The 27,960-nt window shown below is 33.5% G+C and overlaps 1 long non-coding RNA gene across 1 annotated transcript in view; it reads right to left on the minus strand.

The window, feature by feature from the left end:
- The window catches only part of LOC141482424 (uncharacterized), a 442,404-nt gene that overhangs the window by 168,594 nt on the left and 245,850 nt on the right, over positions 1-27,960 (minus strand). The window contains exon 3 of the long non-coding RNA XR_012465528.1: positions 25,133-25,236. This is a non-coding gene — a long non-coding RNA (uncharacterized lncRNA). The remainder of the gene's footprint in view (positions 1-25,132; positions 25,237-27,960) is intronic.

Raw genomic sequence — 27,960 nt, forward strand, 5'->3', positions numbered from 1 at the left:
AGGAATTTTGGTAGGCATGATTCAAACATCTCCAGTTTTTATTCGTTTTGGCTATTTTGTTGAAATTCGAGGAAAAATTAATCAAAAAACCGGAGAATTCATAAGAAGAGCTTTTCAATAAATATGACACCCAAGAAGCTAATGAAACGAACAGATCATGGCAAGTAGAAAATATGAGTTCTTTTCATGAATTATTTTCCCGAAAAACGTATACGATGGTTGATAATGATTCTCCTGTCACGCCACTGTCGATAAAAGCTGCCCAGGACCCTCTCCAGAGCTTTATCTCTTTTAATTAATTGTTTCAATCTCGTTTATTTTTCACTCGCGAGCAAGCCTTATCGGAATGACAAATATGTTTGTGTGTATGGATTAGGCATTTGTTTGGTATCTTTTGTTACAACACCATTAGCTAATATGAGATTACTTTTGTGTCACATGTGGATTAAGTTGCGAGTAGAATCGTTTTAGGAAATTAATTGGAAATATTGTGGGCAACGTCTTGTAACATGCTAGATCGTTACAGTTAATTGCCCTCAACGATAGTAGAATTTACCATCGGTTTTTTTATCGATTTATGTTGATTATTTTTTCATTAGGCAATTTCATTTACTATTTGATGTCTTTTCAAAAGCGAATGATTAGAATATTTCTATGCGGAAGAGACCTTTGCATCAATGAGGGATAATCACTCCAAATTTTGAAAATTCTCGGTTTTTTGTGTGCAACACCTATATTGGTCAATTGAATTCAAATTCTTTATATCAACAAAAATATTCTCAATATCGCCTGTAATTTGGCAACACACTTGAAACAAATTTGAAAACTTGGATAAAGTAAATTGTGAGATAAAAAAAAACATGATTTTCAAAAATTATGTTGTTGTGTTTTTTTTGTAAAATTATCCGGAGACATTCATCGAGAGAAATTGTCTACTACTAATCATAAATTATTGATTCTTGTAGTAGGTATACACTAGTCATGATATTTGCAGTAGTAGCCAAATTTCTTTCAACCAACATGAAGAGATAATTTCATTGTTTTTCCAATATTAGGGTTAACAATTTCACTTTATTATGGTTTCTTCAGAGAAAAGTAAATTGGGTAGAAATTCAAACCTAAGTCTACTTCATCTCCTGAAGAAGTCAACTTGATTGGTGAAACGTCCGTCGAGAAGAGCGTTGGAATTTTAGTGTTAGGAAGAGGTTTTCACATATAGTCAGTGAGCATACTTGAAAACTGGCTATAAATCAAATCATTTGAAAGAACAATTCGTTCAGGCCAGCCTCATCTCCCTACCCTGACTGACACCTGTCAGAAAACAACTACTTCCCTGGCTAATACTACGAAGGACGTTGGATTATATCCGACAAGTTTCAGTGCAGGATTCATCACTGAAGTTATTCCTGCAAATGCTGTTGGTGATACAACTGCCGTAATAGATGTTCAACTATTGAAACACACTTGCAGACCGGTTTCGGGCTGTTTGGCCACTCGTCAGTGCAAGGTAGTGTCTATGACAATATGTGAAAAGTGTTCTTTCCATATACGCGGAATTGGGCAAATTTCGGATATGGGGATATCTTGCACTGATGAGTGGCCAAACAGCCCGAAACCGGTCCGAAAGTGTGTTCAATAATTGAAAGTCTATTGCGACAGTTGTATCGCGAACAGCATATGCAGGAATAACTTCAGTGAATAATGCAACGCCCTTCGTGGTATTAGCCAGGGGAGTAGTTGTTTTCTGACAGGTGTCATTCCATTACCTTAGAGTATAGGGAAATGAGACTGGCCTTAACGAATTGTTCCTTTAGATTATTTGAATTTGAAGTGCTTGTTCATTCCCCACAACGGATTCAATATTCCCCGGAGCGTAGGACAATACCGTAAAATTGCCGTAGTTGCTAATGAAGCGCTCTCATTATTATCATTATTTTTATATAGCTATTTTGTTATTTAGCTCGATTGGCCTCCAAATGGATAATGTCCAGTGAGCACCCCTATACTTTTTCTGAGCTAATCTCTGCTCAGTTGGTGCAACTTTTCTGTTCTTCGTTCAGATAATCTTTCTATAAAGCTTTTCCTATGTGTGAGTGTGTGTCAGGAATATTTTCGTGGTATACTTTATGTTTCTTGTTGATACATTTCGGATACGATTCTATACCAATTAGTTTATTATGGTTTCGCCCCATATGTGGATTCAACGATATATATATATATATATATATATATATACATATATATATATATATATATATATATATATATATGTATATATATATATAAATATATATATATATATATATATATATATATATATATATATATATATATATATATATATATATATATATATTTGGCATACTCATCAGATTCTTCATTTCTTGTGAATGTCTCTGTAATCTAGCTCCCAGTAGAAAGTCAGAATTGGTGGGGGGTAGGGGTATATGTCTGGCATACTTATCAAATTTTCCTGTGAATCTTTTTATAGTTTAGCACTTAGTAATGAGTCAGAATGTGTGGAGGTTAGTTTGAAAAGAGTTGGAGGACCTGAATTACAGCTGTATAACTTCCAAGCTAATATCTCCATCCATAGAAGTTTCATTAGTTCACCATTATCAAGAAGTTCCCACCCAGCTGGATCTCGAAAGGATAGAACTTGATATTTCAGATGTGTATAGCTCTGAGAGGACTCAAGCAAGCTGTGTCTGTAGAAAACTTCCCATGGAGCACGAAAAATTCATTAATATCTCTTCGGTGTTCTGAACATTCAATTTCGTTCGTGCTAGTGATGATTGGAAGATCATATGATTTGTTAAAAACATCAGTGTCAAACAGAAGCCATTCGAGAAACATCGATGGTGAAGATATTTTAGAAAGCTAAGAAGTCACAAATGGAAACTAGCAGGTAAGCTATGAAAAGGATATTTATTTAATGAAGTGCACAACTAGAAACTATGTTTTTAGGGTTCACAAATTAGACTAATATTTGTCATTTCCTTAAGAACAAAACACAAGCACAAGCAAAATACAAGCAATTCACGTTGGATTTGAATCTCCGGAGATTAAATTCATTCTCAGGAAGTTTATTCTACATGAACGCAGTTCACCGAATGGAACAGTTCTCAAACAGTAAAGTTTGAGGTGTACTGAGCAGCCACAATCCGTCGCGTATTTCTGATATGTACCGCTCTTGGTAGAATCAAATGTGCCAAGTCACTTGAACACCTTCCGTGAAAGTATCTATAAAAAAACAAATCTCCAACCTGTCTTTTATGATCCAGACTATCAAGGTGAAGTTCGTGATTCCAATCAGGCGGATTACTCTTTTCTGGATGGAATCCAGCAGCTTCAGGGCATGATTGAGAGCGGAGCTCCATATATGAGACCAATACTTCAATGAAGTATTGGTCTGAACTTTATCAAGCATGAAAAGTTGCTGAGGTGTGTACAATTTTCTGATCTGGAACAATGTTGCAAGCTTTTGAGAAGCAGCCTTTGCAATGGGGAATGTTCCTCCTGACGAAAATCAAGTAGTTTTCATAAAAGAGCTCTGAAACAACGCATTTTAAACTTACCCTTTCAACCTTTTTCTTTAAAAAACTATTTGAATACTTGAAAAAGAGGAATGGAATAATGCATTCAACATTTAAAGGGATTCGTTTCTATTTCACCATTTGGCAACATCGGTTGTAGCTAATAAAGGACAATGAATATGTTACCTATATGAGACAAACAAAGATGACATATTTTAGAGGCGTGCTGTTCTGTTTACTTATGTTCCGAGTTCCGAGACATTCTGTGACATATGACATCTTGTGTACCTAACCTATCTTCCTCTATATAAATAAATAACAAAACGACTGTTGTTTATGTGGCTTGTGGAGGTGGTATTGAACTATAATTTATATTTAGCCTTAATTGTTGATTCATAAAAATAATTTTTCTTTTTTAAAGCAGAATATCTAGGTACGTATAAATTTTTTCAACTTGATATAGGTGATGTTGCCAATATGTGAATTAGAAACAAATCCCTTTAAAAATCAAAACCCAACATTTGAAACATTAATTTGAATACTTTTTGGAGTGAATTTGAGAAACTCATGAATTAAAGTCAACTTTATTTTGTTTAAACTTGCATTTGCAGTAAAAACCCAAATAGAGGAACATTCCCCATTCCATCGACATGGTTGTGCCAGACATATTGTTCCCCATTTCAACCCCCAACAAACTCATCGAAGCTGAAAGCGAAATTGTCTGTCCTGGCATTATCATATTCGGTTCGGAGACATTTATCTTTTTGGAGAAAACTGATGCCTGGATTATTGTGACATTAAATTGAATCTGGTTACTTTCACCTCAATTTGAAATCAACTCTAGATCCTCATTAAGATATGCAACCTCCTGCTGCCGGTGAAGATGTGCATCCGCAGCAGATGTCCTGGAATCCAAATGGAATTACGAGATGAGTGTGCCGTCGTCAGCAAATCAATACATTTGATTCTTGTTTTTTCCAATAAGCTATTGATATTCAATAAAGAGGGTTGGACACGATATGGATCCTAGGGAACACCAGCGTTGATGATATAAGTATTCGAGAGATATCTATTGACGGCCACTTTCAAGGAACGCTCTTTCAGGAAGCTTCGAGCCATAATATCGAAGTTTTGCCAACAAAACCTAATGACACACACGGTCAAAAGCCTTAGAAATATCAAACGCAACAGCTCTTGACTCTCCATGTTTCTCGATTGCGTTATTTCAAAAATGAGTGACATACGATAGGAAGTCACCTGTTGATCTTTGTTTCTGAAAGTCATACTGATGATCGCTCAAGACGTTGAAGCCTTCCAAATAATAAAGAATATGGCGGTTTACTGCTTCATCCATGGTTTTTGATATCACTGATACCATGGATTTGTTGCAAGAGAGAATGGTGACAGTTGTAGCTAAGATGTCCAAACTGCAGTACACTTGCTTTAAGAATGCTAAACTCTGGGTTGTGAAACATTTGAGTTTCTGGAATGGCAACACTAATGACTCTTTGACATAAAAGACCCTCCATAAAACTGATGAACTGAGAAGTTTGAGTACTGTTAAAATAACAATCCTTTCAGCCATCAGCTACAGATCTTTCATGAACTCAGACTACACAAAATGCGACCAATAGAAAATGTATGTAGCAACCTCATTTCCATTCTCGAAATTCTTGAACGTAATCATGATCTCGTCGGAGACCAGTTTCCCTGGAATATCAACACTGCCCATAATATCACACGAAACATTCAGATATTCAGTGGAAGATAGCCGAAATTCATTCTCAGCTGAATTAATTTCCACCAAAACCCAGTTCGCGGCCATTCTAAACAAATGCATACCTATAAAACAAACACTCCCAACAGAATAATGGAAATGTGGGCCTGAAAACGTGAGATAGCGTTTATGGTCGATCAAACGGCTTAAAATGAACGTTACAGCGCTGAAATTAGCTATCGGGATAATTAGTGGGTAGCCAGTTTGACCCCGACCGATGTGGGCACTAAAATTTTATTGTCGCATCAAAAGATAGAGAGAGCTCCCGTGCAAATTTCTTGCATCCGTGATGTGCCAGTGGTCTGATTGGAATTATACCTTTCGGGAAACACGGAACAGGTTATTCAAATCATGAGGTGGTTTGACAGATGTTACTGATGAATTAATGAGAAGCACAGATAACTATTCTGAGAACGTCATTCATATTGTCACCAAATCTAACGATTTTTTTTTTCAGACAACAGATCCGTGACGATACTTTTGGTGATGTATATTTCGATTACCTCTTTTATATCCTGAGGAGCTGATGGTTTTCTGACGAAATCACACGTTCTTTGGAGATTGCTGGTTATATTTTCTTTATGAAGAAATATTCAATATAGAGAAAAATGTACTGGAATGATATGTTCAGTATGGTGGATAGCTCAAGATAACGATCCGCCAAACACTACGATATGATGGATTTCAAATGGACGGATTTGCTGAAAAGAATAGGAAATATAAAATGACGTAACTATAAATCCAATATTGCGAACATCTAAGGTCGAGTTCCAAAGATGGTACTATGTTCTCTTATCCACCACCGTAATCTGAACTTATAATGCACTATTTGGAACCTTTGGTGTGATAGTGAATATTACTGGAGTTTAATTTCAACACCAAACCGTTATTTTTAACACTTCGACACGTGCTTCAATCACCAAGTGATCATCTTCAAGAGGAAGTTTAAACATTTCAGTCTTCCTCTCGAAGATGATCACTTGGTAATTAAAACGTCGAGGTGTTAAAAATAACCGTAATCTGGTTATGAAATTAAATGGTTCATGTGGAAAAACATTGAATGTATCTGTCGGGACTGGTGATAGGTGAATTATTAATCAGTTACAAATAATAAAGTTTATTAATAACACCAACAACACGACAAACAAAAAAAATGCAAGTGTAACCTCGTGGCGTGGCGAATCAGAATTGGGATCAGTTTCCGGCCGAAATCTCAGAACAGAATGAAATAGTTCTCGACCGAAATCTAAGAACAGAATGAATGGATGAATCGGCTAAAAATTGTATTCGAAGTTTCTCACCGACAAAAGATCCAGTCATGAATTTAGTCAAAAAGGATCAACCACTTAGGCTCTTGTCTTTGTCCATAAAAGTGTTAACAATGAGTACCCAAGTGGTTCCTGTCGATATAAATATCCATATGTTTCTCGGCAATAAACTCTAGATTCAAGAGACGAGAGCCTTTCAATGATATGCCATGAGGAAATACAAAAATGATAAAAATGATAAAATAAAAGAATTAACATAAGAAACCCAAGCACATGGATATTTTGGCGGATGAAAGGTTAATTTCCTCACAAGAATTTATAATACAAACATAAAAATCAATAACGAAATAAAATGTTTCTAAAGTAAGTCGTTGTAGGGAAAACCATACATATCGAAAAACAAGATTCTCGAATGAATTTTATAGGGACCGACCATGGAAGAACAATGCTTTAAATGAAAGTAACAGCCTGAGGAATATAACCAGCGAAAACAACCAAAAATAGAAATATAAATCATTATTTGAGAACATGTTTTGAAACGAGATGTTATCAACATACCCTAAAAAGAAAAAAAATTCAAACTGATTCCAACCCAACAATTCATAGCACTACACAATTTATATGATATTAAACTTGTCGCAAGATTTATGTGTGCAGGTAGATATGAATACACTTGATCTTAACATGAGTGATTCTAAGAAAAAAATTAATTTTTTCATGAAATAGGTGAATAGGTTAAGTTCAAACTCCCTTTTCTTTTTGAAAAATTATTTACAAAAATGGATTTTCTTGTTAATTGAGTTTTGTGATAAACCGGGAGTGTCTATTTTTTCCGGAATTCATTCGATATCTAGATATTCTCCGTAATGAAACCTCAATTTGGGTATTTCTTTTAGATGGATAAGACAAGCGTGAGTGGACACTTCATTTGTGTGGCAATTCTGCGTATTTCGAAGCTACTGTAACAAATCAAAGAATCAAGTGTCTTGAAGAAATTTATTTCTGACAATACTTCACTAATCACAAACTAATTTATTTACCACACTTAGCAACTACCGCTCAAGTTATTTCCACTATTTGAGTTCTTTGTTTAACTGCTCGATTCATTTTCTGAACTGCCCTCGTGGGTCGAGAAGCCGGGCTCATATAGTGTAACGGTTCTTTCCAGAAATCTGTAGTCGTTTCGGTACTCAACTAGAGTTTTACCGGCGGTTGCCAGCTGCATTCCTTTTGGGGTGATGTCAGTTGTTTGTTTGATGGCCGGCATATCGGTCAGGGACGGCTTCAGTTTCGTTACACTATCATAGGTAATTACTGTATTATATTCATCTAACAAAGTCAGTAACTTAAACAAAGATAGATTTTTGATTAAAGCATTATCACCACGCACATTTGCATCTATTGGGTAAAATAAACAAGCCTCCTTACGCTGGAAAATCAGATTTAACTGCAATCGGCTTGCAGAATTCATTGTTACAGTGTCGAAGTGGTCAGTTACGTTTTAACGCCTGTGATCTACATATACGGTATTTTGAAGTTCAACATTTTTGAAATGTCAAATACACTGATACGTCGGAAAAAACAGCCGCATAATATTGAAAAAAATTAAATAAAACTCCGATCGTTCCTTAGTACGACTCTGTACAAGTAGCCTTGTCTGGGAGATCACGTGCACCATGAATGATAGTTTTTTGGAGCACATTGTTTCTTAGATGGACAGTAATTGAAAACATCACATTCGTTCGAAATTGGGAAATGAAATAGGTAACTGCTGCTGTGACAATTCAAATGAATCCTACGAAAATCCGCATTACTGACCGATTCGATAACAATTTGAATTTTGATCCAAAGAATTCGATATAAAAGTTGGTAGCCTGGCAAACATAAACAGATGTGAAAGTTTGCTTAAGTTGTTCACACACACACAAAGTACACTTAGCTTAGTTGGGATACGATCCAATATTAGACATGGGTACAAAATAATGCAAGAAAAAAATGGAAAGTTTTCATTTTCAACAATGTAACAAAAATTATCGAGTTCACTATTCAGTTTACTTCGAAAATTTTTTGCCAAAAAAATTATCCTATCAAATTTGTCTATTTCTAGTCATGTGTGTCGAAATAACCAATGAAACCATCATTACACTGATAACTACCCATGGATAGTTTTCACGGGTGGTTATCACTTATGTCATGACATTGCTAAGCAATCAACACAATAAAGTTGTTTGACATTTCAGTAATTCAATTTATTTCGAAAATGTCACTTCCTCGCTTTGGTGTTCAAAATGATGCGGCAATTGACAAAATCATTGAAGAAAATACACCAAAAAATACTGTCAATAGACACCTATGCAGTAACCGAGGCAAATACAGCAAGATCAACGGAATATCATTATACGAATTGTTCTTTTAATAACTGTGTGTTCAATAAATAATTTTGTTCGAATTGCAAAAAATTTTCTCATCGAATATCCCTCGAACATTGATAAATAACTCATAATTTTATCACAACTTCCTCAAGCACGTTATTTTAGGTAACATCCCTCCGCCTTCGGCGTCGGGATGTTACCAAATAACGTGCTTTCGAAAACTGTGATAAAATTATTTCGTTAGTTATCAATGTCCTTGGGATATTATAGCTGATAAGTTCTTAACGTTTCGGTCGCTAAAATCTGCCTCCGTCTTTAGATTTTAGCCTCATTTTCGTTGAGAAACAACATTTATGAAATCTTAAGAAATGAACTTTTGAATGTTCAAGCCAGTCTCGGATATACCTATACAGTAGGTTGAATGGAAGACGCCTATTAGAAAACAAATACTCCAAATACCACGAACGGCATTGGATTACATCAGACAGACGTCAGTGCAGAAATCTTCACAAAAATTTCCTGCATATGCAATTGGCAATACAACTGAAAGAGTCGACCTTCAGTTTTGGAACGGGCACACAAGCAGGCCGGTTTCGGGTTCATCAGCCACTCGTCAGTGTAAGATAGTGGCCATCATCGACCTAAAGTCAATGATATTTCATTCCGTGTTAGGAATCACACGTTAAAAGGTAAGACCTCGTTAATCCTTAGCTCGCACAAGTTTCTCAATTTCTGAGAGTTGTCGTTCGTATGGGGGCGGCAGCTGATTAACGGAAAAACAGATTTTAAAACAGATTTAACAGACAAACAGAATTGAAAATCAAAATTCTTTCAGAGCATTTCATTCCTCGTCCTAACTTAGAGCGGATATGCAGTTGGTCAGCACCTCGTCCACTAGATGGAGTGACATTTTTGTTGTTCGCCGGTCTGCAAGTATGCCCGTTCCAAAATTGAAGGTCGACTTTTTCAGTTGTATTGCCAATTGCATATGCAGGAAATTTTCTGTGAAGATTCCTGCACTGACGCCTGTCGGATATAATCCGACGCCGTTCGTAGTATTAGCCAGGAGAGTAGTTGGTTTCTGATAGGCGTCAGTCCATTCAACCTACTGTTAACGTATATCCGAGACTGGCTTGAACATTTGAAGTTCCTTTCTTTAGATTTGTTTACTGCCTGTTTTCAAGCATAGTCCACTGACTAAAACATTTATGAAGCTCTTACTGATATTTTATTTAGTCTATATTGATCAAAATATTTCAAATATTCAATCTCTTGAATTATTGTGTAGATTGTTGACCAAAAAGCCATTAACAATATCATAGGAACGTAATGGAAAAGCTTTTCAATAAAATTGAGGACTGCCAAACAAAATCGTGAATCGATATAAAGTCCTCGCAGCTTTGAATATGAGTCATTTTTGTTTGTTTATTTACAATATTTCTTGAGCGATTTCACCTTGTTCAAGATCTATTTAATATCCAGCATCTTCGAAACATTAGCAAAACCAGTATGAGGTGGGTACAAATATATACATTTTCACTCGTGAAACCTACTAGTTCCAGTTTCCTAATTTGGTTATTTTGATTATCCGTTCGTAAATATCGTACAGATGTTTTGAAATGCAAATGTCTTCTCGTATCCGGTGATATTTCATTGACTAGTGGACAATAGTGCAGTAGTTCTTTACAATCTTTCATATAGGACTAGTTGAATTTACGATACAAGAGGCAAGCTTGTAAAACGATAGAATTGAAGTCCTACATAAACATAGGTAATGATATCCAACACCAGTCAGTGTTTGGAGTTCGGCAACTTCTGCACTTTCTTCGGTAATAGTTTCTGCAGTTATTCCCGAAAGTGTTGAGCAAAATACTGTATCTGCATGACGCCTTTACTCAGAACCATTTCAGTTGCTTTGCTTGACTGGTGCAAGGAAAAGACAATCTACGTTACCACTCTTACTGCTTTTCTTACATCGAACATTGTATTTCAAAAAACTATGAAACGAAACGTATGTCATTCATCGTCATTTGAAGAAGAGGTTGGTTTGGGTGTAATATACAAATTAGGTTATAGTTATAAAATTATTGTGTAACATGGATGATTGCCAGAGCTTCCCTGTCAGTGGACTCTTGTCTCATTTTGCTCGACTTACGGCCTGAGACTTATACTGAATTATGTTTTCCTCACTATCAATTCCATGACTTATTATTGCTCTAATCTCTTTTGGGCTGACAATTATTGTAAAAATTGTGGGTTTGGTTGGTTCCAGAAAGCTTCTTCACATAAGACCGATCATCATTTTCTACTCTTTTGAAGTAACCAATGTTATGGCTGAGATTTTGTTGTGAAACATGGAATACATTTTTAATAATTAGTCAGTTACGACGAGTTTCTGACTGATTGGAATATTCATCACGCAGTGAAAAACTCTTTCCGCGGCAAGTATCAGCACAAACTTCGACAGATCTGGTCATCGGACAGTCGGGGAAGAACAAAGTTGCTGCAACAAATATGCTTGCCGTTCCAATCTTACTATACTCGTTTGGAGTAGTGACGTGGAAGAGCTGTATATGATGCATCTCTGTAGGAGTTTGCATCCCAAATCGTCCGTTCCACGGTTGTACTTCCCCCGACACCAGGGAGGCCGTGGACTGTTGAGTTTGGAGTGTCTACAGAACAGAATGGTACTGGATACAGCCTGTAAAGTCGTCAGGAGTTCGAATCCCCTTCTCTGCATGGTCCGTGACCATGAGAGAGCAGGAATTGGAACATTTCTCTTTAGGGAGCTGCCCGAGCAGCTGATGAACTCGGTATAGTTTTCGAAACTGAACGAGGTGACTACAACTCTGTCACCGAGTTGGAACCCGTTCAGCAAAAAGCTCCGATAAAAGCCGCAGAGATCACCTTACTTCTGCGGAAACACAAGGATGAGCCAATGCATGGGGTCTCTTTCAATAACATTGGAGACCTTGGCTTATCAACGCGCCTGACGTGCGCTTTTCTCAGGTCGAGTGGGCTGAAGTCGGAAACTGAGGTGTTCAACATGGCTTGCCAGGATGGTGTCTTCAATACCTTAGTCTACCGCAGTCACGTGAGGGGAATAGAGGTTCCTGACACAAGGTGCAGGGCCTGCCGCAAGGCGCCCGAGACCCTAATGCACTTGCAATCAGCAAGTCCAGCATATGGACATGCTGATAGCATTACATAGCATATTGCAAACACCCATAAAGTGGCACGTGCAACGATTCACGCGTGTCCCCAATTTCACCAAAATCGCTTGTGAGTGATGAGGCATATGTCCTCTTTTATGAACAGAAGGGAACGAAGCAGAACCTTTGAGGTGATTTTTATCTTCTGCCTTTCTTTTTATAAACCTAATTCTGGGAATTGATTTGTATTTCATGATTATGTATGTATTACAAGTAACTTTGTTAATTAAAATGTTGCCTATTTCCTTCTTTTCACTGTACCTACCAGATTATTGACAAAATTATTGACATCTTACTAATCACTAAAACTTAGTAGAATCATAGGGAAATAGTAATAATTCAATATCAGAATGCAATAGATCGTTAGAAATCTGAGAAATGTGAAAGTTACAATAATGGAATGATGATGAGCAATTTTATTGATTTCTGTTGAATTATTTGCTGACGTAATATATCCATAACATGAAGACCAATAGTGATAAAACTATTGTCATATCCGTGTACAAGCATTTAGTGATGAAGAGATATATTCCATGGCTATAATTATGATCTTGAACACTTAATTAAACAGAATTCTCAAAATCTAGCGATATATAAAAGTGTAATACGAATAACACTTTTACAGACTTTATTATGGAAAGTACTATTTTATTTCCCCACGTAATAATCTACTTGCGTCAATTGGCTTCTGAATAGAATAGTAATAGAAATAATCGTTTCCTCTTCATCAATATTAGTGATTATTTACGCAAGAACATCGACATTCTCGCTTTGTATATGTGTGGTTTTTTTTGTTAGTGGTTCATTATTGTTTCCAAGAAAAAATTGATATTGCTTTACGAGAGAATATTAAATGAGAAATAACTTTTGCTGATTATTCAAGATCTCAATTTATATTTGATGGTATTTGTAACTATTTTATATACATGTAAACCGAGAATATTGTAATCATTATTGTGAAACGATTTTGGTGCATTTCAATAGAAATGCACCAATAGAAATTCATTGTCTTGGAACATTAATTTCCACATTTTCAGTAAATGCAACCACAGTCAGCGAGAGGAAACATTCAAAAGTTGGCAAAATATTCATAAAATGAAAACTAATCATAAACTTGGAAGCGAACTTTTATTCTCCCATATTCAGACTCGGAACTAACAAAGTTTTGATGTAAATTTTACAACCCACATTCAAATAAACTGGTTGAAAGTTTTGTCGTAAACAATGCGAAATCACACATTCTTAGCTATTTCTGCATATTATACGAAAATAAAAAGCACAATACGAGTGAAGAATCAAACGAAAAAAGGCGAAACAATTAGTTTTGTAAGTTTATGTTGGGGAAGGAAACAAAAGCTTGTTCTCACCATCGCATGCAAGTTAATAATGCTCAGTTCGAATATTTGATAAAGTAAATTTTTCTGTTTCTGTTACAAAAATTATTGTAAATCTGTTTTTCCGTTAACTAACTGTCGCACCCCTACGAACGACGACTCTCAAAAGTCGAAACGTGTGCGAGCTAAGGACTAACGAGGTCTTACATTTTAACGTGTGATTCCTAACACGGACGATAGCAAGTGAAAATCGATCGTTCAGCATGGGGTTTGAATCACCGACCAACACGGCGGTCGATTTGAGTGAGTGAATCAAGCACCCACGTCAAACCGACCGGCTAAAGTCGGTCGATTGTCTGTTAAGTATCACTTTTTAGTTCGGAGTTGAATTCAAATTTAGCTAAGTATTTTATTTTTCCCAACATTGCTTGTCATTGTAATGTCAAAAATTGTACAGGGTTGGCTTCTGAAATGAAAGGGTCTCTCAAATAAAGAAATTTTTGAATATTTTCTAATTTTTGACATGTTCATGGATAGTCTAATCAACAAGTTTGAAAACATGAAAAATAGAGATGAAGGTCCTAAAAAATGTTTTTGAAGGATTTTGGTGCAGGTAAAAAATTGCAATTGTTATTAACAAAATAAGATTTTGAAAAAATGGTATTTAGTTTTTTGTTAATAACTCAAAAATTATTGATATTTAAGCAATTTTGAAAAAAGGTCGTTAAAAAGGAGGATATTTAAGCAATTTTTAAAAGAGCTCGTTGAAGAGGAGGAAATTTCCGATAAAAAAGGCCCGACTCCCGAAACTTTATCTCCATTGTTTATAATTTTCATTAGACTTTGAAAATAGGGTTCCACGCAGCAGTTACGGCATGCGCCCGCTGCCGCTAAAGGAAGTTTTTCAAAAGAAATAATATTCTTATAACATAAAATGTCATTTTAAAAATTTGAAAAAATTCTAGTATCTTCTTAACACTTGAACGAATCGTGTCCCGTAGAAAAAAAGTTTTGTCACCATTTTTCAAAAAGTTATCCGATTCTTAACTAACAAATTTTTTCCAAATTTCCGTTGGCATAAATAATGGGATAAAAGGTATAAATAAATGACCTATAAATTTCAAACTCCATGTAGCCCTGATATATATATATATATATATATATATATATATATATATATATATATATTATATTTTTTATATATATATATATATATATATATATTTATATATATATATATATATATATATATATATATATATATATATATATATAAATATATATATATATATATATATATATATATATATAAAATATAATATATATATATATATATATATATATATACTTCATACGATCCTGCGATAAACGTCTATTAATAAAAAATAAAAAAATTATTAATAATGATTTTTTTAAATCATAATTTACACTCTTAAATAGATTGGCAAAACTTTTTTTATTCATTATTTAATTGTTTATTAGTTTAACAATTTGCTATAAACAAATATTGATCAACGTTATATTTTTTTTCTGAAGCACAAATAAATTATAAAAACAGCAATATATAAAAAAGTGCTATAAATTTTGTTTATTTATTATAATACTTTCTTTTTATGGACTTTTTTATATATAGCTGTTTTTATAATTTTTTTCTGCTTCAGAAAAAAAATATAACGTTGGTCAATATTTGTTTATAACAAATTGTCAAACTATTTAAAAGTGTGAATTATGATTTTCAAAAGAAAAATTATTTCTTAACTAATTATTTAAACAATCGAAATATAAAAAAAATCAATTTTAAACAATTGAAAATTAAAATTAAGAAAATTTATTTTCAAATCATAATTATCTCTAGACAACAAAATAGCAAAAAAAAATTTCTTAAAAATATTGAATTTCTCTATTTGTTTAAAACAATTTAATGAACAAATTATGTAAAAAATTCATATCCTGTGTTAATAACTGCCATTGTTCAATGTGGAAACAGACAGCTAAATATCAATTGGAAAAAAAAATTATCAACAATTTTTAGATATTTCATTTTGCAATAGTTTTAAAAAATCATAATTAATACATTTTTATGAACTTTTATCGCATGATCGTATGAAGTATAAATATCAATAGGGCTCCACAAGGTTTAAAATTTATGGGCCAAATATTTATGCCTTTTATTCCATTATTTATGCCAACGGAGATTGGGAAAAATGTGTTAGTTAACAATTGAATAACTTTCTGAAAAATGGTGATGAATTTTTTTTTCTACGGGACTCGATTTATTCAAATGTTAAGAAGGTACTAGAATTTTTTCAAATTTTCAAAATGACATTTTATGTTATAAAAAAATTATTTCTTTTGATAAACTCTCTTTAGCGGCAAGGCGCGCATGCCGTAACATCCGCGCGGAACCCTATTTTCAACGTCAAATTAAAATTATAAATAATGGAGATAGAGTTTCGGGAGTTGGGACTTTTTTATCGGAAATTTCCTCCTCTTTAACGAACTTTTTCAAAATTGCTTAAATATTAATATTTTTTGAGTTAGTAACGAAAAACTACATACCATTTTTTTTAAATCTTATTTTGTTAACAATTGCAATTTTTTACCTGCACCGAAATCCTCTAAAAACATTTTTCTAGAGGTGATTCCGAATCGAATGAACTATCGCTCATATTGTTAGGACCTTTATCTCTATTTTTCATGTTTTTGAACTTGTTGATTAGACTAGGATCACATAACATCGATAACACAACATCAAGGTTGAACTTACCATTGGAAGACTGGATGATGAACGGCCATTTGGACAACGTGCTTGACCGAAAAATCTGTTACACAGACCAGTGCAAAACTCTAAAAATTGTGTACTATGGTCTTATCTAACATATTTGGGCTTTGATTTCTGAGTATCGATTCGATAAATTTATTGAAATATTTATTCTCGTTTTTTTAATCATCGACTTTATACAGAGCTCACTTGAAAATAGTATAATTCTATAATTCATGTTATTGAGAGATATTGTGTTTGTTTGTGATCTACACTAAGACTGGCTATTCCTATACAATGTAAATTGTCAAAGAGGAAAATAAACACAATAGTTTTAAAAAAAATAAAAAACCCGCTTTTAAAGAACATCGAAGTAAAAAGTGAAGAGTAATTTTTAATAAAATAAGTTTAAAACAGTAACGAACAAAAAATACTGATATTATTGTGAAAAAAGCGAGGGCGTTTTGTGCCATATTTTTTTGTGTTCTTCAATTTATTTTTTCATATTTTAATTTCGTATGCTATAAAAGCGTGTTTTTTAGTCTTTTCGAACTATATTTATGGGATGGGATGAATCAGCGATATTTTCCGATTCCGAAGAGGGAGCCTGAAATTCAGGTACCAAGCCCAAGGAAGGTAGCAGGCGCGCAAAGAAAGGTTTGAAATAAGGCAGCAGGCGCGCGTGTTGAAAAAATACTTTTTTCAAATGAAGAAATACATGTAAAGTAAGTTCGAATTATATCAAGGAGGTTACGTATAGCGCCATCTACCCGCGAATAGATCAAGCAATAATGTCGATAATTCTGTCAAATACAGATCCTGAGCTTGAGAGTTACAAACAAACTGACATACAAACAAACATACATACATACAGGTGAAGCTAATAAAAACGTGTTAAAAAAATAATTATAATGATCTGTCCCCATTATGTTACTTGATATTTGATTTTAGAGTTTCATAAATAAATAAACTCACTACAACTATATAAGGTGATATTATTTCCGCTGTATTGAAAAATGGGAAATTTCTTGATTGTGACGTTATTTTTGTTGGAATGCGATACATTAGTCACCATACTCTCAAATCTCTCTCTCCTACATTCGAATTCCTAAATAAAAAATCATATTAATATCCTGTTTGCGTAGATAACTCCTAAACAGATTCAATGGTTTCCTCTTCATCGTGCTTTCGCTGACGCAAACATTCCTTAATCACTCATTGATGATCCATTTTCGCCCAATATAATTTATGAACAATTTTATGTCAATGGATGACGGCTCTGCTTATATATTGTTGAAATAGTCTTAGCAAAGATTTTTCGTTCACCTGCACCGAAAATCATTTTATTCGCTTCGGAATGGCATCTAGAAACTTTTTGAAGAATTTCCAAGTTTCGCGTAAAAAAATGTTGAATTCATAAATAACTAATTAAAAAATAAAACGGGTTTTGTGTTTCGAAAATGTTTTGATAGTATTGGAGACGATCTTCAGAGAGAAAGATATTTCCCACAAAAAAATCATAACTGTTCCATCAATATTTATGTTTAGTTTGGAAGTGAAAACGGGGCTGAAACTGATTTGAATTATAGTATGTAAATTTTGAGGAATGAAAAAATTCAGTCACTTGAATATATTGATGAAAAATAATACGTTACAAAACAAATTTTCGCAATCTGTTTTTTCATTTTGAAAATTCACATAAAAACCTTGATGTTCTTGAAACTGAAGGCCCCAATTTTTCCACTTGATTCTATTGTTGATAGAATTTGAGAAAGAATCCTGTTGAAAAAATAAAAATATTTTGAATAATTCAGAGTAGAAAAAAATATAAAAAAAACAAATTATTGTCAAATATTTCGTTTTGTTCAGATAATTCGATTGTTTCATATTTTAATATCGGATTACCAATTTTATAATTTTTTCATTGCGATTGGTTGGAAAAGTATAAACAAATTAATTTTTTATTGAATATTAATTTTTTTTTAAGGATTAAGTCATTGGTTAAAATAATGATTTTTATGACTTTCCCTAAATAGATTTATATTGCATATAGATGCATTGCTCTTTGATATGTTTTAATTGTCCATTCAATAAACATGTATTTTCAATTGTGGAAAAGATAATAAAAACAGCCATGAGAAATTTTTTAAATATGCAGACAAAGATGATTGGAGATTTATCAATGTATATTTCACAAATGTTTGAATTCCAAAATAAACTGTCAATATTTTGTGAACACTGCATTTATTCATAACAAATTTTCAATAAATTGATGACAAGGGAAAAATCTCAAGAATATATATTCATAGAGTGTTTCACTATTAAGTAAATTGAACAATCGGAATATTTTGATCATGTTGTAAAAAAGGTTTATAAAATTTTCTGATTTTTCTAAAGCCTCTCAGCAAGAGACTCGAAAAGTAGAAAAGTTGGAAGTCTTCAGTTTAATGAATATCACGGATTTATGTGAATTTTCAAATTGTAAAAAATTGTTTTCAACTAAAGCTTAAGTAATAACAAATTGCTAAAAGAATGTGTTTGTAACGAATTGCTCTTTATTTCTGTATTTTTTCATTCTTTAATATTTATTTTTTACAAGTCGAATATATATTTATTGGTGAAGGGGCGAATCGAGCAGCCCGTTTTTAACCTCATTTTCACCTTCAAATCGAACGACAAATCAATCATAATTTTCTGTGAAACTAGTCGGAAAATTGTTGAAAAGGGACTTGTTGCGTAGATTCGTAGACTATAAAACCAGTTCAACACGTTAACGCTGGGTCTAACTAAAATTTCGTATGTAACGATGGGAATTGTTTGCTTTCCGAATAATAATTTATTTCCACGGTTTGTAATTTTGTTTGTCTGTAGTGGCGCTTAGAGGTTTAGTCTGCTGATATATATACAGTTTATTTTCAGATTTGGATCGAGTGATGATAGGTAACTAACATAGGCGTACTCGTAAAATGATTTCAAAAGAACTGTATGGAACACTTATAAGTCTTTCAAATATTGTAATCTCCAACATTCGGAACTTTCAGTGTAGTGAGTATGCCTTATATAACTGTGTATATTATATACATAACATATTAAGCGCAAAAAAACTCACACATGCCAGAACTGTAATTGTTCGTCTTTTGATGAAATCAACCTGGTTGGTGATTTGCTTGTCGAGAATTTTGTTATGTGGGAGAAACATTTTTCTTGGGTTCATTCTTTGAGAAATGTTCCAATTCTATTTCTCTCAAGATTCCACATCTGTAATTTTGAACCAATCATACGTTATTTTGACAAATCACTATGGCAAAGGAGGTATTTTAGTGGAATTTTTTCTCGTGGGATACCCAACAGCGAATTATACTGGAAATTTTTTGATAACAGACCATTTTTGACATATTTGTTTTTATTTTTTCACATAATATTTAGTTTTGATACATTTTAATTACAAAGCTAATATGTTTTCTATATTCTTCGGACACCTCCTCTCTTCTTAATGGCGAAAATGCAGGACTTTCACCTTTTTCCCATTCAGTTCTTTCAATTTTGCATAGTTCAGATCCAAATATTCGTGGACAATGCGGAACAAATTTTCTTTCTTCAAGTAGGAGCCACAATCCTCTATTGATACGAGCAAATAAGTCATAGTACGATAATTGATCATTCCATCAGACAAGTTCACGCATATTTTGCATACAGTATGATTTTCAAATCGATTCATTTTAACAAAGAATTTTTTTGGTTTTACTGGCTGGGGAATATTCTTTATTGCAACAAAACACGAGTTTTTTGATGTTTTGAACTGTCAGCCTCCTAATGATTGATGCTTGCTAACGCTGGTTATGAATTCTATACCATTAAAGCGCGCATAAGCCACATTAATAAAAACTGAAAAAAAAATCTACTACTTGTAGTTACTCAAAACTCATGTAAAATTGAAGGATATGCTATTTTATATCTTGAAATGGTATTCCCATGCAACTACAATGAGTAGAAATTACCAATTTGAAGGCCTAAATAATTGATACCAAAGCTATGACGCGCTGTAAATCTGTTTATGCAGCTTTCCGAAATAACTCTAAAATTATGATATTCTACCACTTGTAATAAGCTCAAGTAACTATAAATTGGAACAACACTTTATAGGCTAAGAGTCCATTGGTGTAAAGACAAACTGAACATTAATGTTCCTGTAGGTATGTATCTATAAAAGTACTATTTTTTTATTCTCTACCACTTGTAATATCCCGAAGTAAATAAAAAAAAATCAAAGAATGTAATATATTTCATCATAAAACTGCATTACTGTGTAACTATAATGAGTAGAAAACAATGACTTCATGAAGAAAATAATATGCATTGTTGAAAATGGAAAAATAAATTTTTAAAAATTTTATTTTCGACCACAATTCGGGGTGGAATTTTCTTACCGAATACTATTTTCAAAATATTCATGAGCTCGAAAAAATTTCCGGAAATTTGACTTCTAGTGGTATTACTAGTGAAAATTCACGCAGTGTATTCTAATTAATTTCATACAAACAGTGCATTACAAATCAAATAATATCACCTGACGAATAAATGAATAGGAGAGTGAAATACAATTAGACGAAAAAGAAAACAGTCAACATTTCAATGACAATTTAGGCTCATGAATTACTAGAACGTGATAGAAAAATCAAATGTAATACGTCGTAGTCCCTCCACCAAAAGATGGTTTGCTAATGTGGAATTGGTATTCACATTCAATAAACTACCCCTATTTTGCCAAAAACTACACCTCACGATTTGATATTCACAAACTATAATTGGAAAAATATATCACAACATGTTTCGCTAGCACAGTGGCTTTTTCAAGAGCATAAATCACTTGAAGTTTTTGGAATTACTATGGATCTTTATCAAGTAACGGCCGAATCAATCAGAAAAAAAAGAAAAAAAATACCCCTATGTTCTTTTAGTCTTTGGAAGAAGGTTTTCTCTGTTAGGCCAATATAAAGTTTTCAGGAGGAACAAGTCAACTTATATACTCCTGATATATTCGACACTGAAGTTTTGTCTTCATTGTTTTTAATGTATTTGCTTAAATTATTATTAATTGTACTACCAGAACTTTTCTTTTTCAAAGTAAGTTCACCAAAGTAAGTCAATGTCCTATGAAGTTCATTATCGTTTCTTGAAGTATGATAGATCTGGTAAATTGCTTGTTTTCGTGGATTTTTGAAAGAATGGAGTCGATAATATCTACCTTGTGACCGTTTTGATATCAATTTCTTTAATAAAACTCAGTTCTATCTGAAAATTACTATCTGACAGAGAAATATGCAGTAGTCTGTGAAGTATACTATTGCATGTTGCTACTTTATGTTGATAGGGATATGTCGAGGAATTTAGTATGACAATAATCCGTATGAAATGATTTGTGGAAAATTTTGAATCATGTTTATTACTGTGAGCTATATGAAATTACTGATAAAAATGAAAAACTATGGGATGACAGGTAAAACTCACATAATTTTGAAGAGTTATTCTGCAGATCGTTACCAAAGAGTTCGCATTGGCGAGACTTTGTGTGAACCAATGACTGTTACATATGGAGTACCACAAAGAACGGTATTTGGCCCTGTCTTGTTTACTCTATATATTAATTGGTTTTTGAATATAAAAACTTGAAGCAAAATTCTGAGTTTCGCAGACAACAATGCTTTTTTATGAGCATGAGTAATGGAAATCTTTGAAGTCAGAAGTGGAATATGGTTTTGAGATAATAGAGAAATGGTTCAGATATAATATTCTGACACTCAGTTGAAAAAAACCAAAATATTTACCATTCTTTTTAGACTCAAATGGACTTTCTGATATGGGACCTCTGATGATCGGTGAATACTGTCAGATTCCTGAGGCCAAATCAATTAAATATTTAGGTATCGTAATTGATCGATATCTGAAGTGGAACCTACATCTAGATATGTAGTGAAGAAGTTGAGAGAAATGCCTTTTAGATTCAATAGTATGAAAGATCTCCTGGATATAAAACATCCCAAAATACGCCTTTGTCGAAACACAATCACCTGGAAAACTTGAACACAATTCACAGATTTATTTTTAGAATCATATTGGGCAAACCAATAACATTTCGAAATTGAGAGCTTTATAACGAATCAGGTTTATTCAATTTCAGGCAACCTTTTTATATTCCTATGATCCTCAATATTAAAAAAAATAAAATATTTTTCAATCTTGTGGCACATCAACATAATACCAGAAGTAAATATGATTCGTTAAGCAACATTGTAATTATCTGGCACCAAGACTATATTCTTCACTTCCTGTCGAAATAAAGAATATAAATAATATCAGTCTCTTAAAAAAAACAAAACCATGGCTATTAAATTGCCAAAGAGAAATACGTGAAGAAATACATGATTTTGTCAACAAGAAAAACAAATGTTGAACTTCTTCAGGGAAGTAATGTATTATTGCAAATCCCTAAGAAACCATACAGTCGAATATGAATGGACACATTTAGAAATTTTAAATCACATTTACTAACTATATCTCACTTCTACCAGATATCGCTGGTATATTTCAATTTTGATTATTTGAAGGAAACTGTAAATGTTAAAAATTGTATCACCAACTTTATATCCTATATTGTACTATTTTCATTGAAAAATCATTATATTTTCTTATTGTGAACTATCTATTGCTCTATGTAGATAGGAATTCACGTACAAGAGATAGTTTCACTGAAATTTGAGCTTGTGTGACAAACATTGTTCATTTACTTTCATCATCATGTATACTTTCTGAATATCATTTTATTGATTATTAGTGAATAAACATTATCATTATTATTGATTTCAGAGAGAGTCATGTAAGAAAATTCATTGAATTATTTAACCCCATTTCATTGGTGAATTCATTTGATGGGCGAATGAACACTAGACAAACTTGCCCAACTGCCTAGCTATATCATCTCCGATCTGTAGCGGAATTAGAAATTGTTGTTCAACTGATTATTATGAATTATTATTAGCCCTTTACTGCATGATGAATAAAACTTTCCACTAAATTGAAAATAATTTTGAGATAAACAAATAGTAAGTAGATCTGAAAATAATTGTCATCTTTGACTTGATTTCATACAAGTAAAGACCATCACGAATTATTTTCAAAATGCATTTACGATTCCACCCACTGCAATTTTTCTATTCCAAAATAGACCCCGTGCTATTTCTTCGTCGTTATGATCTGATGCGCTTGTGATGATTCTATAAATAATACTGTAATGTGTAATTGCTTGGATACTAGAAGCACATCGTTTATTTTCGTTTGTTTTCCGAAAACAGGAAGCATTTGAGTCATGGAGCGATAAATTTCTAAAACAATAAACGAACTGACCTGAATTTATTGGCAACCGCCAAATGCACCGCACAGGTCGGAAGTTATTATTCATTCACGATTGTGGAAATGAAAATTCACCTGATAGGATTTTGATTAAGTAAAAACATTGTCAAAAAATCAAGAGATCCATTATACAATATCTTAGAATTAATTTTCAGTAGAAAGGTTTATAACTTATATTTGGAAGTCCGTTAATGTTTATAACGATAAATCAATTTGATTCTTTTTGAATTTCCTGATAACGAAGTGAAGCAAAATTTCTGTCTCCGTCAATTATTTACGATCTCAGTCCGTTATATAAAACTAGTTGTTGCTCGCGGCTTCGCCGGCGTAGAATTTGGTATGTCACATTGAGTTTCCTGACAAACTATTTTAAACAAATAAATAGTTACATTATTTTTTCATTAACCCAAACGTCAGGTTACCAACCTAGAAAACTGACAAAATTCGATACAATCTTTGAACCCCTATTTTTCCTCTTGGGGGGTGGAAATTCCTGATTCCCTTTCTTGATGCTTTTTAATGCTATACAAAGAACATACCTGCATATTTCAAGGTTCAGTAGCTTCGACTGTACGTTAATATGAGAGCGAGCAACAGCTAGTAATTTTAATTTCTACTTTAAAAATACAGTATCTGGAAAAATATGCAACTGCACTAAGTAATGAATACCTTCGAGAATCGAATTATATTACCGATGAAGAAATTCGTAAAACTAACACAATCGTCAACGACGTCTGCGCTCCCGCGTCTGCCTGCGTTCGTGCCGCGTTCTCGGCGATTGTGCTTTATTGCTTAGACCGCCCCTCTACCCCCGCGCATCGTCGCCCGTCGTCTTACAGTAGACGCGACGCGTATAGACCTACTACGTTGCATTTATTCTCATCATGCTCAAATGCTTAAAACGACAATTCTATACATTTTCATGAGAATTTGACAGATATTCTAAAATGTGCATCCAATTCAATTGTGTTTATGTTTCAGTATTTTGCGTTCAGTGGCTACCACATAAGAGGTAGATATGCTATCGCGGATTTTTATTTAGAACTATTTAAGGTAAACAATCTTACGGTACAATATCTGCGTGTAACTCCAAAGGTATAGGCAGCAGAAGCCAAGAAAGCTCTCAGGAAGCAAGAATTTTTCCGACTTACTTAATACTTATCGTTATATCATGACCAAAATTACACAAAACTTTTGTAAAGTGTAGTCAGTATCTTATTCTGTTGTATGCGCTGTATTTAGGTAAAGTTTCATGTGAATCCGTTAAGTCGTTTAGGCGTGAAAGAGTCACAAACATACATAGGTACATATACACCTCCATTCTCACAAACTTTCACATTCAGATTTCAACTGACCTTTTCAATGAAAATAAATCGGTGATTTTGATATTTAACGATAAAAATGATACTGTTTAAACCCTATTAGATTTCAGTAATTGGCGATGCAAATATACAACAGTACTCACCAGTTGATATTGAAAGAATGTAGTGGGATTCATGTGCTTTCGCATAACTGCAGTGTAGTGTACATCCCTTGCTCAAATGTTTCCGAGATACACCTTACGAGTACCTGCAAAATACAGTTATTATCGGATCGATTCATTTAAAGAATACATATTTTTGTTAGGATATATCAGTAAACAGTGCATTCCATTTAAAACGAGCCACTCTGCATAACTTTTGGTACATTGATTTGCAGGAAAAATAAAAAAATACGTCAACCATACAGTGGGACACATTTTCACATTTATGGTTCGGGAGTTACAAATTATTCGAGTTGAAAACGAGCCACCCTGAGTAACTTTTGAAACAATGATTTTCAGGAAAAATAAGAAAACACCTCAACAATAGTATACAGGGGGACACATTTTGACAAATTCACATTTGATTTAACTTTCAGATATTCCATGATGAACAGATTTCAACAAAGTAGAATGCATTATGGTCTGAAGCTCATAGTATGGAGTTGAGTTTGAGTTGAAAACGAATGAACTTCTGTACAATCTATTACCTAGGTTTCATTGGTGTTTTTGTGAAGTATACTTCAAAAAAAGTCTTATTTTGCCTAGCTGACTTTGAATTCGATATTGAATGAAAATGAAATGAATTGGTGTTTCTGTTTTTGTGAATTCTTGAGAAGCAATGGTTTATATGCTTCGAGAACGGATTGAATTAATGAGATTGTACTACCAGATTGGAAATATTGCTAGAGCTGATGCCAGTCTGTTGAATGATAAATTGTCGATATTGGAGTGATACGAATTCTCATTTATATCGTCAAGTTCATACCCAACGACCTCAAAAACTGAATGTTTGGGCAGGAATTTTAGGGGACCACATCCTAGGACGAAACAGGTTTTCAGCAGAATGGTGCACTTCTTCATTATGCAGATCCAGTGCAACAATTTTTGGATGATCATTTCCCTGGTCGTTGGATTGGCAGAAGAGGTCCTACAGAATGGCCACCATGGTCTCCGAATCACACTTCTTTCTATGGGAGCATTTGGAGTCTGAAGTGTTTGAGATAGAATCAACAACATTTGAAGATTCGAGAGAGAACATCATGAGGCATTGCAGAAAAATAACTCAACGCGAGATTCTCAACCATGTGGAAGCATTTTTGAACATTTACTACAAAAAATTCTCTTCTTCTCATTGTCCAGTTATCAAATTTTAATTCAAGAATTGATAAAAAATCTTTTTTTCTGATTAATTGCTTCCATATTTGTCTCTGGAACGAATATTTCAAAATATGGTCTCCTGTATAATTGTTGACCTGTTTTTGTGTTTTTCCCAGAAATCATTTTTTCAAGAGTTATACAGGGTGGATCATTTTCAACTCAAATAATTTGTATCTCCCGAACCATAAGCTTCTGACCATATGTTTTATACTTTGTTGAAATATGCTCATCATGGAGCATCTGATAATGTGAAACAATATGTCACCAGAGCATGTCAGAGCATGTCACCAACTTAAAAAAGTTGGTGACATGCTCTGGGGGTGCGATAAGGGAAGTAACATCATGTCAAAATGTGTCCTCCTGTATACTATTGTTGACGTATTTTTTATTTTTCCTGGAAATCATTGTAGCAAAAGTTTCTCATGGTGGCTCGTTTTAAATGGAATGCACTGTATATGAAGTAGACAAAGCCATCATGTGGCCTGTGTGTTCTATAACATATTCTGTAACGATAACACCATCCTATTCAGAAAAAAACCGAAACTCAGAAATGACGAACAAAACCTCAACATTTGACAAACACAAACTTCCTAAGGAAATATGTTGCACTTTTTTTTCTACAACGTCGCATCATGCATCAGTATCAATAAATATAGTTCACGTCTGAGGGGGGCTTCTCTCCGGCCATTACTCAGTCCGGCAGCTATGTATGTAAAAAAGCTGCAAACTCATAGAGTTTTTGCTAAGTATCAGAATCTAAATCACTCTCCTCGTCTCCCCGTCTCCCTGTCTTACATTACTCTTGGTCCAACTCTTCTTCAGCATAATTTTTTTAACTTTTTTTTCACCTTTTCACAATTTTCTGTTATATTTCTCCTTATCTCATAAAACTATTCAAAATTTTCATCGCGAATAATAAAATTATCATTAAAATGAAACATAAAACTGGCCTCTGGTGACAAATGAGAGCTTTATTGATATTATTAACAAATTTAAAGTGGATATTAAATAATACTATTTAGGATTGACAAATTACTTAATCCACTGACTGCAGTTCAATGTTGTCAGCTGAATAAGTTGAAAACTGAAAAAATATCTATATACTTGGAAACACGCAATTCATTGTATAAAACAGAATTTTTATATTTCCCAACTACACATTGAATACAAATAATACCGGTAGTCTGGTGGGTTGACGTGGGTGATTTGGTCAACCTGAACCGGTGGTTCGAAACGATTTTCACTTCCTATCGTCCATTTCCTGTTAGGAATCACACGTTAAAAGGTAAGACCTCGACAGCTGGCTAACGGAAAACATATTTTAAAACAGAACACACAGAGTATCAATTTTACTGTGAGTATTTTGGAAATATAGTGCCACATTTACTTTCTCATGAAGAAGGTTCCCATTTTATCCAAAGGACATGGATTTCAAAATATAAAGACATTCGAGAGGATTCAGAAGCACTCCACAACTTTCCAGAACATCCCTGAATTTTGTGGAATGTTCGAAAATAGTCTGAAATGTTAACAAAAATCCCGTAATAGTCCAGATCATGGTGGAACGATCAAAGGAGCTAAATGGATCGGTAGCTCTGTATTCCCCGTCTTTG

Source organism: Leptinotarsa decemlineata, unplaced genomic scaffold (genome assembly GCF_025532065.1).
Source record: "Leptinotarsa decemlineata unplaced genomic scaffold, Ldec_3_MD MMD2_tig00001064_RagTag_RagTag, whole genome shotgun sequence".
Lineage (NCBI taxonomy): Eukaryota > Metazoa > Arthropoda > Insecta > Coleoptera > Chrysomelidae > Leptinotarsa > Leptinotarsa decemlineata.